The sequence below is a fragment of the Temnothorax nylanderi genome, unplaced genomic scaffold (assembly GCF_030848795.1).
Source record: "Temnothorax nylanderi isolate EJ_2023f unplaced genomic scaffold, tnyl_v1.0 TNYL_tig0224_pilon, whole genome shotgun sequence".
Classification (NCBI taxonomy): domain Eukaryota; kingdom Metazoa; phylum Arthropoda; class Insecta; order Hymenoptera; family Formicidae; genus Temnothorax; species Temnothorax nylanderi.
This window is the reverse complement of record NW_027249286.1, coordinates 258,727-271,026: the sequence shown is the minus strand read 5'-3', so window position 1 is coordinate 271,026 and position 12,300 is coordinate 258,727. Positions and strand designations below refer to the sequence as shown.

The 12,300-nt window shown below is 41.5% G+C and overlaps 1 protein-coding gene across 1 annotated transcript in view; it reads right to left on the bottom strand.

The window, feature by feature from the left end:
- LOC139779410 (glycosyltransferase 25 family member) overlaps positions 1-12,300 on the bottom strand; it is a 109,239-nt gene that overhangs the window by 35,935 nt on the left and 61,004 nt on the right. The window lies entirely within an intron of this gene.

The window sequence follows — 12,300 nt, the reverse complement described above, 5'->3', positions numbered from 1 at the left end:
TCAAGGCTGAACTACTGCAAGAAATGAGCAGTAAAATCGATATACTTTTGATTAATTAAGAAAGAATCTTGCGGAAGCTATTTCCTGGAGAGCAGGCAGTAGTACGGCCCAAGAATTTGCTGCAGCTGCCCCTCCAGACTCACGAGGCATTCAATTCGTTTCAGAAGTTTCTTCAAAATGATATAAACTTCAATGCTACCGTAAGTATTGTAGTAACCTCGTATAACTAATGATTTACTTGAAAAGTGATATTTCGTATTTTACATTTTTAGGTCGATTATTTCGCTTCATTTTCTCGCGCAGATACAGAAAAATCTGCTGTTGGAAAATTGCTACCAAAAATCATATCAAACAAACTTGCGCGTATTCTTAAGGAGCCACATCTACCTAGAAAATTTTTTTTTGCATTTTTTTATTGCATTTTCTAAAAGTTTCAAGTGTTGAGAATATATCCTGAAAATTTTACATCGATATCTGTAAAATTGACGAAGTTATAGAATTCCGAAGAAAACAAGTTCGAGCGTTCGAGCGTTCGAGCTCCGCTACCTGACGTGGCGCGCATGGAAAATATAGCTCTAGCGGTATTTTGGGTTTCAGTTGTCTTCTCGATCTTGTGTATTGTTGTTCATGACAAAAGAGTCCCTTTTAGGGGCCTAGGGGAGCGACCCCACCTGTGTCCTTCAGCTGAGGACCGTTAAAATTCAGTACGAAAGCCATTGAGCTAGCGAGTAGACGTACTAGTAGACTTTACGCACTTGCTCTTCTGTTCTGTATTCGAGTTTTAAAGCGTACGTAAAGTGATAATAATGGCATCAAAAATTGAAGACACTGCGAGAACCAAGACCGAGAGCGCATCAATTCAGCTGAAATTCGAGTGCAGGAGGCGACGCGCGAAGGGAGAATTGCTCGCAGACAAAAACAATCCTCTTCGCATGAAGCTGCAATTGCTGCTGAGGGTACTTTATATGGTCCTGGAATTGACGACTAGAGGTAAAGTTAAAAATTCTTCACTTAACAATAGTAGAACCATACTTGAAACTTTAAACGCGTTTTTCTCAAAACACTGTTTTCGAAGCCGGTGGACATCATATCTGGAAAACCGCTCGATGGATCGTTTTGAAATTTACACAAAATACGCTGAGAAACATTTAGAGGTCGTTGACGATCTTACTTTTTTTAAATCGATCTTTATTTTTTAATAATTACGTAAGAATGACGACATTTTTTCATAGATTTTCCATACCTGAGTTTCAATTTGTTGCCATTTTGTTTAAAAAATCGATTTTAAAAATCGGCGATCCTCAACGACTCGTCTTTATTGTTAACTTAAATAACCCCTTTGGTTTTTTTATTTCAGATCAACCGTTTTAACTGGACAGTGTCCACCGCCGAACGTGTCGAAAAAAAACTTATCATCTGCCGGCGGCCATAACTTTTTTGTTTTTGGACATTTTTTAATAAAAATTTTTTTTAAAGCTCTCAAAACATGTATCTTTAAGTACAAAAAAATTCGTTTTATTCCCACTAATCGTTTCTGAAAAAAAAATTTCTGAATTTCGACCTATTTTTCGGGCCTCTAGGTAGATGTAGCCCCTTAATTGGACAGGATCGGGTATGATCAAATTAAGCATTGAAGGCACCCCACTCCACGAAGCACTTCAGTGTAAGTTGCACTCTGATTGAACAAACGTACATATATACATACATCTGATTGGCAATAACTTCATTGAGTTGTTTTGGTATTTCCAGGTGCTATTTTGAAAAATTTTCCGCAAAGCGATCTTCAAGCTGCCACAGGCAGTATGAAGAGATGATTTCACACAAGTAGCCAAAGAAAAGTATAAGGGACCTAAATAATTAGGTATTACTCTTTTTGGGGTAATAATCGGGAATGATACCTCAGAGAAACGTCTGGCCGGACACGTGGATCTTCGTGCATGTATTAGAACGAATGGTAATAATGGAACGGTGCATACTAACAATGTTTATAACCGAGGGTGCGCGCCACCATAACTCGTTATCCGCGCTTCATGCGTTTCTTTTGTGGAATTTTTCAAAGCGCGGCTGTAATTGCAAATACTTGCACAGTGTTAAAGTCACTGATCGACAACACCCAATCAGACTCGAGATTCTGTGCTTTTAACATTTTACTTCAAAATATTGATATACTATGATTTCTTATAAAAAAATATACTATCCAGTTTATTAAGTAACTTCGCTACTTTATAATTTATGTCCCTTTATAACTTTATAAGTTTTTATAACGTTTTTTAGTACCATCTGTTCTCGCTGAATTTCTTTCACACATTCCCTGATTTTAAACCATGCCGTAGAACAGTCTAATATCTTTCAACAAATATCGTACAATATATATAAGTTAAAAATTATAATATTATATTTTATGTCAAATATTATACAGTGTTGTATTATGGTACATGTACATCACAGTCACTTAAAATATAATAAATAATTTAAAAATAAACTAGTTTTTAATATATTTTTAAATATAAGTATCTTATTAATTATATATAATATGTACGAAAAAAATCACGAGAAAAGTCAAGAAGACGTTGTTTTGACGTCATTATGACGTCACGAAATCGTTCTTGCCAGGAACCATAATGACGTCATCATTACTTAAACAAATATGACTTTTAAAAGATGTCATTTTGACGTCATTTTGACTTATGTGTTCTCCTTGGGTGAGCGTGATGAGCTTCTGCCGTTGGGATGTCCACGACACTGGCCCGCCGGCCAGGATGAAAACGTATCCCGTTGTCGACCTTCTGGTCTCAAGATCACTGGCGTAATCTGCATCGGAGTATCCTTCTAGCTGAAGCTCGCTCCCGCCGTTTCCGTACATAATACCTAGATTAGGTGTTCCTAGCAGATACCTGAAAATTCTTTTAACAGCCTGCCAGTGACTATTGTTATGCCGATTTGAATGACGACTGACAGCATTCACCGCAAACGCAATGTCAGGACGCGAGACCATGGCTAGAAACATTAACGACCCAACCGCTTCGCGAAAAGGTACTTCGACGCAAGGAAAATCATTCCTTTCGGCTCCGGAATTAACGGAGCATGCGGGTCGGCGGGTACACTTGTGGTTTTAGCCTCGGTCATTAAAAATTTATTTATCAATCGCGTAACATAAGCTTCTTGGTGGATAAAAATGGTGCGATCTTGCCTGTTTCGCTCGATCTGCAACCCGACGAAGACGCTCCCGTCTCCAAGCGTGTTCTCGAAGGCCTCGCGCAGGGCACAGATTATTGCGTCGAGCACTTCCCGGGATTTTGCAGCCAGCAGTCCGTCGTCGACGTACAGTGCCAAGTAGACTGCAATCCCCTTGATATAACCGTAAAACACGCACGGGTCGGCGATGCTCTCCACCAGGTTAAACCGCTTCAAAAAGTCCGAAAACTTCCTGTTCCAGCATCTAGAAGCTTGTTTTAGACCATATAGTGATTTGTTAAGTTTACAAACCCGATTCCTGGCGTCGTTGACGACAAGACCCTCCGGTATCTCCATGTGTATCTCCTCGGTGAGATCTCCGTAGAGAAATGCGGTTCTCACGTCAAACTGGACGAGCTCGAGGTCCATTGCAGCGACTACGTCCAGCAAAACACGCAGCGAGTCGTATCGTACGACAGGCGAGAAGGTTTCGGCCAGTCCAGCCCCTCCTTCTGTCTGAATCCTCTAGCGACCAGGCGCGCTTTGAAACGTCGGATGTCTCCAGTTGTCGTCCGCTGAACCTTGAACACCCATTTTGCATCAATGGGTTGTCGGTCCTGACCTCGAGGCACTACAGTCCACGTGCCGTTATCCCGGTGAGCTTGCAGCTCGTCCTCAATTGCCTTCGTCCACATTGGTGCATCTGGACCTGTTACCGCCTCCTGATATGTCGCAGGCGCGTTAACTTCGACGACGTTGACTTCCAACTTGTCCGGTCGTCGGATGTTATGCCTGTCTCTGAGCTAACGGTGGTCCCGACGCAGCGGAGGTTTTTCTTCCAGTGCTCCAGGAGCCTGGTCGGCGGGAATCTCATCCACCGGCCCTCCGTCATCCGCTGATTCGTCCATCCCAACGCCGTCGACTCGTTCGTCCTCATTTACTGGCAGCGCGGCCTCGAAGTCTCCGGATTCCTTGGCTGAGGGTATCGCGCGCGTTGTACCCTCATTGAACGTGACATCTCTCGCAACTGAAACACGCCTGGTACTTTGATCAAAGAGGCAATAATTTCTAGTACCCTCCTGGTAACCTACGAGGATGACCTTCTTTGCCTTCGGTTGCAGCTTCGTCCTGAGCTGTCCGGGTACATGAACATATGCGTCTGATCCAAAGATCTTTACATGAGATAAATTCGGCACCTTGCCCGTCCAAATCTCGTATGGCGTCATCCCTGGAGTCTGGGCGCATGGAGTCCTGTTCAGAATGTAGACCGTCGTATTCACCGCCTCCGCCCATAACGTCAGGGGAAGTTTTTTTGAGTGGAGCATTGTTCGAGCGCTTTCGACGATCGTCCGGTTGTCACGCTCGGCCTTTCCATTTTGCTCCGGTGTGTATGGCGCCGTGTACTCCGACTGGATGCCACGTTTCACCAGGTACTGTTTGAGTTCCTTGGAGCAGTATTCGCGGCCGTTGTCCGTGCGAAGCTTCTTCATCGGTCGTCCGAGTAGGTTCAGCACAAGACTCTCGAGCTCCTTGAAGCATTCAAGTATATCGGATTTATGCTTTATGAAGTATACTTTCCTGAAACCTGAGGCGTCGTCCTTGAAGGTCGCAAAGTATCTCGCACCGCCAATGGATTCCACGGACATTGGACCGCAAATGTCGGAGTGGAACAGCTCACCAGGTTGTGACGCCCTCTCCGATTCTCGCGGGCGAAATGGAAGTCTGTGCGACTTCCCGGCCTGGCATGGTTCACAGAAGAAATCCTTGGCGCCCGTGAGCTTGACCCCCTTGACGAGTCCTTTCTCGGCCATCTCTTTCAGCGTCCGCTTATTGACGTGACCCAGCCGCTCGTGCCAGGTCTGAAGGCTCGTCGACGCGTTCGCTTCTTCCTTGAAGGTGACTTTGAAGAACATTCGGTAGATTTCGTTATTTTGCTAACGCCTTGCGCTATCATCTCGCCGTCCTTCAGAAACATAACTTGTTTGTTTTGGAAGTATACGTCGAATCCCTTGGTTGTGCAAACACCCACGGAGAACAGGTTCTTCTTCATTTGCGGCACGTAGAGGACATCCTCGATACGTCCGCCACACCAAACGCCGTCGACAAGTCTCTCGACGAAGATTGTCCCTGAGCCTAATGCCTGACACACTCCGTTGTCACCGAGCGATACGGAAACATTATTTGTTGGACGAAAATCACTGTACCAATCACGTCTGTAGGTGATGTGTCTGGACGCTCCACTATCAGTGATTTAAACTTCCGTTAGATTTTCATCCAATAACTTCTTCACCTGCTCACGGGTTGGCCCACAGGCTCGATCGTTCCGCCGTCTGTCGCCTCCGGCCAAGGGACACACAGTAATAAACGCGGCCTCTTGCGCACTGTTTTTGCCTCGGTCCAAGTTTTCGTCCTGCTTTTTCTTTCGGCAGTTTCGCTCGAAATGACCCTTCTTACGGCAATAGAAACACTCGAGGCTCTTTTTCTTGCTCCGCTGCCCCTTCACACCGGAATCCTACGACTTGCGATTCCCGTCGGTACTCGCGGCAGCGAGCGCACTGGTGCGGTCTTCTTCGGCGGTGAGCCGGCTCTCTTCCTTGATTAATCTCTCCTGCAGATAATCAATCGTTTGGCTGCTCGAAGCAACGCTGTCCCACGCGGTTTGCAGGGCGTGATGCTTTGGAGGGAGACTTCCGAGAATTTTGGCCATTATCGATATTTCGGAAATCCTCTCTCCGAGATCACTCAAGGCGCTCGCCATATTTCTGACTTTGGCAACGTGCTGCACGACGGAAACACTGGGGGACATGCGGTATTCGTGGAAGCGCTGGGTAAGAACGAGCTTGTTCGAGGCGGATTTCTGTTCGTGAATGGAGCTGAGCTGATCCCACATTTGCTTTGCGCTCGTGCACGTCAGCAGGCACTCGAGCTGCGATTCTCCGATGGATGTGGAGATCAGGACCATCGCCTTCGCGTTGTCTTTCACCCATTGCTTGCGTGCACTTTGACTCGCCGCATCTGTCGCATCTGCCGGCACACGTCTCTCCCCTGAGACGACGTCGTAGACGCCGTTCGCGATGAGCAGGGCGGTCACTTGAAACTTCCAGGTCTGATAATTACTCCCGATGAGTTTCGTAATGTTCCTCGTCATCGTTTCTTCTGCCATCGTCGAACTCAACTCGCACGACACAAAGAAAGAGAAAAAAGGTCAAGAAAAATTTGGCAGACAATGCCGTAACTCGATCGCGATACCGATCTGCCACGCGGTGGGGAGTTACCGCGCGCGTCTTCCCGATCTTTCCGCGGGACTTCCTAAGTCTCTCCTTCCAGGTAATTTCAGGTGGGTACACGTCCTGGGCCCATAACCTGTTGCGATTATCTGGGAACGCACGGTTGCGAGAGATAGGGTAGCACAGAGAAATCACACCGTTATGTATGAAAGTCGCGTTTATTCTGGTGACGATATACACTCGCACGCCGGTAGTGTGTGTCCGCGACAGAATTCGGAGCAGGGGCACAGGTGATAAGAGAGGGGTGGTTTGGCCTATTTCGGCCCGCCTCGTGCCGACCTCGTGTCAGCATTCCTATCGGGAAAGTTCGAGATGCGCGAAAACTAATCGTCCTCAACATGTATTCTTATGTTTCCGAACCTTGCCAGCTTCCGCCTTCTTCTTGCAAAGCACTTACCTGTCCTTCCGTTTTGTTCGTGCAACAGCCACCTTTTGTATTTCTTTTATCGTAATAAATCAGTGGAAAAAGATATCCTTGGTTATTCTACGCCATCATAAATTCTTGGAATATGAATTTCCTATTGCTGAACTGGCTGCACTAGTTCTCCACATTGGAAGAAAAAAGATAAACTCTGAACTAGTGCAGCCAGTTCAGCAACAGAAAACAGACCCATTGATTCCCAAAATCCAAAATAAAGGGAGCTTTCCAGCAAGCGACACAAGTCGACACAAGCATCATTCTATCTTTCTTTTTTGGTAATGAGTAACAAAGATAAAATGATACTTGTGTCGCTTGCGGGACTTGGTTAGGTGGCGTGAGTGCAGAGTCTGGCCATGGCACGAAGGAGGACGGACGTGCTCCGTGATCGCTCCGCACAATGTGTCTAATAAGTGACCTTTAAAATTATATTTTCCAAAAAATACTGATACATGGTGATTCGTGCTGTGATTTCGAATAGACCGATATAAATTTTGTTATCTATATCTTAAGGATTGTTAAGATATTAACAATCTTATGTTTCATACGGCCACGCCTTTATATATGCCGCCGAGTGATGATTCGTCTATCAGCGTCTTTAAAACTTATTTTCTTGTAAAGACTGACACGTGACGATTCGCGTTGCTTTTCTGAATAGAATGACATAATTTTTATTATGGATTTTCTAATGATTGTTGAGACATTAATAACTTTATATTTCGTGTGGCAACGCCCTTTCACGTTGCTGAGTGATGCCTCGTGTCGTGCTCAAAGTGTTACGAAATATTCGCGATCCTTCTTCTATCTTTGGAGAAGCGAATATATTTTGATTCTGGGCACTAATAAGAACCCGCTGAAATGGATATTTTAATCATTTATATAATTTTTGATAGAAATCAGCACTCGCCTATGACACGTATGATACGATTGAAATGCATAAAGGGACGATGTTTCAACTATCTTATAGAGGACTTAATGGCTTTATAGGCTCCCAATTTATTTTCTATGGACGTAAATAATCTCATAATAACATTGTATACGACTCTTGTTGATGAGTTGATTGTTATGTGTTAATCAACGTTGATTTCTGTTCATCATTATGCCGTTGTGCGGCCATTTTGTGCCGTGCTGATGTGGCAATTCATCGCATAAAGTTAAGGATAGTGATCTTAATGAACAATTGGCTGACTGACGTTTTGTGCCGACTCGTCTTCTGGCTGATCTCCGTGTTTCTACGCGTATATGAACACGGGAGTCTATAGGCTTCGGCTCTTCGTGAGGGCGGGCATCCGCGTGTGTATGGTGATCGGCACCGTCGGGCCGCTATCCTGCCGGTCGTGTGACGGGTGATGAACACGATGAACTCTAATATGCTGCTGCATGCGATTCATCAGATAGACTGGCTATTTAGACGATTATTCATGTCGTGACGGGTGCTGCGGACTTCACCCGGATGAGGTTCACGCGTATGAGCCGTTTTCGTCGGTTTGGTCCTACTTAACCTCAAATCTGATACGCGACTCGTGTGCATACGTTTCGCGAAGTTCCACACACTCGTGTTCATGACTCTTCCCGGGGGATCATTCTTGTCGGGGTTTGTCGGGTCATCATGACGCATTGTGTCTGTGTGCTTAATTTGGTGCGAAACCCACGTCAGATTCTAGTATAATACTTGCGTTACATAATGTTAATAATGCAGCTATGCGTTTTGATAAATTAGCAATGTGACTTGTTTCGCGTCTATCTAGTCATAAATGCGCTTATACCGAGTACATAATATTAAATCTGCGACGATATTATTTATTGAATGATATTGTTAATATAGATAGGTTCGTGAAACATGCGTTTTTTCGCAGTATTATCATTCCGATGAGAGAAATTCTGTATGTTCCTTGTTCAATATGTGGCTGTTGTTGTGGAGTCTATCCTTGTTATGGTGTTTTACTGTATCCAATGTTTATTGCTGGCAATAAATAAGTGAACATGTGTATACATTATATTTATCAAACAATCACATACATATACACAGGTCCATTCTGGCCTATTGTAGGTTATGAGAGTATTTGCCCGCAGTGAATATTGCAATTTGTGATTTGTACTTTTTGTGTTTCGTTTTAGATACGGTGAGGTCCAGAAAATACATTAAAAATACCCTGCACGTGGATCGGCACATTATTTATTTTTAATTATTTCTATTATAACATTATATAATATTATTATTCCCACGTGCGGGTCGGCTGAAGCTGTGTTTAATTTGCAGGACCCAGGAATGAAGAAACAAATACGGATTATAAACAATCTCTGATTGATCTGTTTATTTATTTATTAACAATACATGATTATACACTGTTATTGGACCTCTCCGTTTTGTTGTACGTTTTGTTGCACGTTTTGTTGTATGTCTTTTGGAATTTATATTCACTCACAATTATATTTCCATCCTTACGCACATTTCCTTAATCACTGCACGGTAAGAGAACGATGCTATTGCTTACTATTGTTAACTGATAGTCACAGGTTAGAATCTTGATGCGCGAGCGATCTTCTGATTTGTGATCAGGAATTACAAGATGGGTAATTCTTGTTCCTGATCTAGGGACTTTTGATGTTATGATCACATGTTCACATGTATAATGACTTATATGTGGTATTTAGTGGATCTTGCTGCAACTGAGATATTTAAACTCGAGTGATAATGTTATATTGAATAAATATATTTGAAATCGATCAATGAAGACTTTGCTCTAGATCTTTCTAGCGGAATTACGTAATATTTTCACAATTACTGTTGCGGAACAGTTCCAATTATTTAAGTAATAATATGCTGTATAAACATACTTGGAAACGCTCGTTGATGTTTTTGTCCTAGTATAGTTTGGTGAACGGATTATGGAATTTTTCCATAATACTTTTGTGGAACAAACTTAATCTGTCAAGATAATATGCTGTATATACAGGGTGTATCAGAATGTTTGGTACTTTTTTCATATTTAGATAGAGCGAGCCAAACTGAGTCGAAAAGTCATGTACCATTTTGCAATTTTCGCAATAGTTGATGAGTTATTAATGATTAAAAATCACCGTATTGGCCCGGCCCACCACCAAATCCAAGCGCGCGGCGAGATGCGGCCGCCCCGCGGTCGGCGCGCGGGCAGTTGTTTACTTCAAGCGGCACGAGCGGCGCGTAACGCCGGGCCCCCGTCCTGAGCGATGATAGTTTCTCGCCTTTTTTAAATAGAAATAAAATTTTCTAACAACATAGAAAAATTTTTTGTGCGTACTTATGTACATACGTGTGTACATGCATACACAGTAAAATATCAATTGTACTGCTTAAAAAAGCGATTACTCAATTTACTTTTTTTCTGTTAGTAAGTAACGGTTGTCTTTAAGAAAGAATATTTTCTTGATAATAGTCTTAAAATGTACAAATTTTAGAAAGAGTCTTTATCATGTACTCGAAAGAAGAATTTATACTCCTTCAAAGAACATAATAAAATTTTATTAAAGAAAAGTCAAAATAATAAATAAAGTAATATGAGGACCCTCGAGATTAAAATAGGAGAAGTCAAGGCTATGAGGGTCAGACGCAGATCACAGTGCGTAATATCAGAAATAACTGACTTATTTGTCGTTTTAATACATTACATCGATCCGTACGTTTCGGCTCAGCTTTGAGCCATCTTCAGCGGTAGTTACAGAAGTTAAGTTACACGTTCTCCGTACCGTATGGTGAGTTTACTGATTCAAAGTATCAGAAACATAGACCAATTGATCCATATCTGTAAATTTGTTCAATTAATGTTGAGATATTAAAAAGATCTCTTAGGAAACTCACCATTCGGTCTGAAAAACGTGGAATACAGAGCCATGTACATAATGAATACTCTCTGCGAGAAGACTTGACGATCTTGTCGACACGACACACAATGATATGAAAGGTCTTGCAAGAAGAGGCATGTCGTAGGTCAACACACCGGCGAGGATTATAACATAGCATGATTTGACACCGTCTCAAAATGACACGGATTTTTTGCATCATGCATATGTCACGGTTTTGAGCAAATTGTAATCCATGCTCATGAACTTGGTCGTTGGCAAATCGGGGTTTTACTATTGGTACATGCAATATTGTGACGGTGTCAAATCGTGCTTTGTTATAATCCTCGCCGATGTGTTGACCTACGACATGCCTCTTCTTGCAAGACCTTTCATATCATTGTGTGTCGTGTCGACAAGATCGTCAAGTCTTCTCGCAGAGAGTATTCATTATGTACATGGCTCTGTATTCCACGTTTTTCAGACCGAATGGTGAGTTTCCTAAGGGATCTTTTTAATATCTCAACATATTATTTGAACAAATTTACAGATATGGATCAATTGATCTATGTTTCTGATACTTTGAATCAGTAAACTCACCATACGGTACGGAGAACGTGTAACTTAACTTGTGTAACTACCGCTGAAGATGGCTCAAAGCTGAGCCGAAACGTACGGATCGATGTAATGTATCAAAACGACGAATAAATCAGTTATTTCTGATATTACCCCTTATGAAAAAAAACTATTGACAGCGAATTAACTATTGGACTTTCAATAGTTAACTATTAAATTTGAATAGTACGTACTATTCAAATCTAATAGTTATCCAATAGTTAATTCGCTCTCAATAGTTTTTCAATAGTTTTTTTTCATAAGGGACGCACTGTGATCTGCGTCTGACCCTCATAGCCTTGACTTCTCCTATCAAAATAATTAGCAAATCGAATTTTTGTTTTAATTTTATATTCTTAACTGAAGAACTGAATAATTAGAATTTAGAATATTATTTATTTTAAGTAATATTATCAAGAAAACATTTTTTGTAAAGATCATCGTTACTTAAAGGAAGAGAAAATTGAGTAATTGGTTTTTTTAGCACTAGAATGATATTTTTTTGCGTGTGCGTATACGGCCGTTTTGCTATTTAATATCATCATAAAAATACTACCAAATTAAATTGATACTCAAAGAAAAGAAATTATTATTATGTCCAGATACTTATAATTCATCGAATTATTATTAAGCTATAATTGAAAATGCAGAATTAAAATTATGTCTAGACAAAATATTAATTCTGAATTTATTTTATGTTATGACATAAAAATTTTTCGGGAATTAAAATTATGTACATAATTGTAATTCACGAATTTTACTTATGTACACAATTTTGATTCTTAAATTTTTATTACGTACATAATTGTAATTCTCGAATTACTCTTTTTCTTTTAGTAAGTAACGGTTATCTTTAACAAAGAATATTTTCTTGATAATAATCTTAAAATGTACTTATCACAAATTTTAGAAAAAGTCTTTGTCATGTACTTTGTCATGTACTTTGTATGAAAAAAGAATTTATACTCCTTCAAAGAACATTATAAA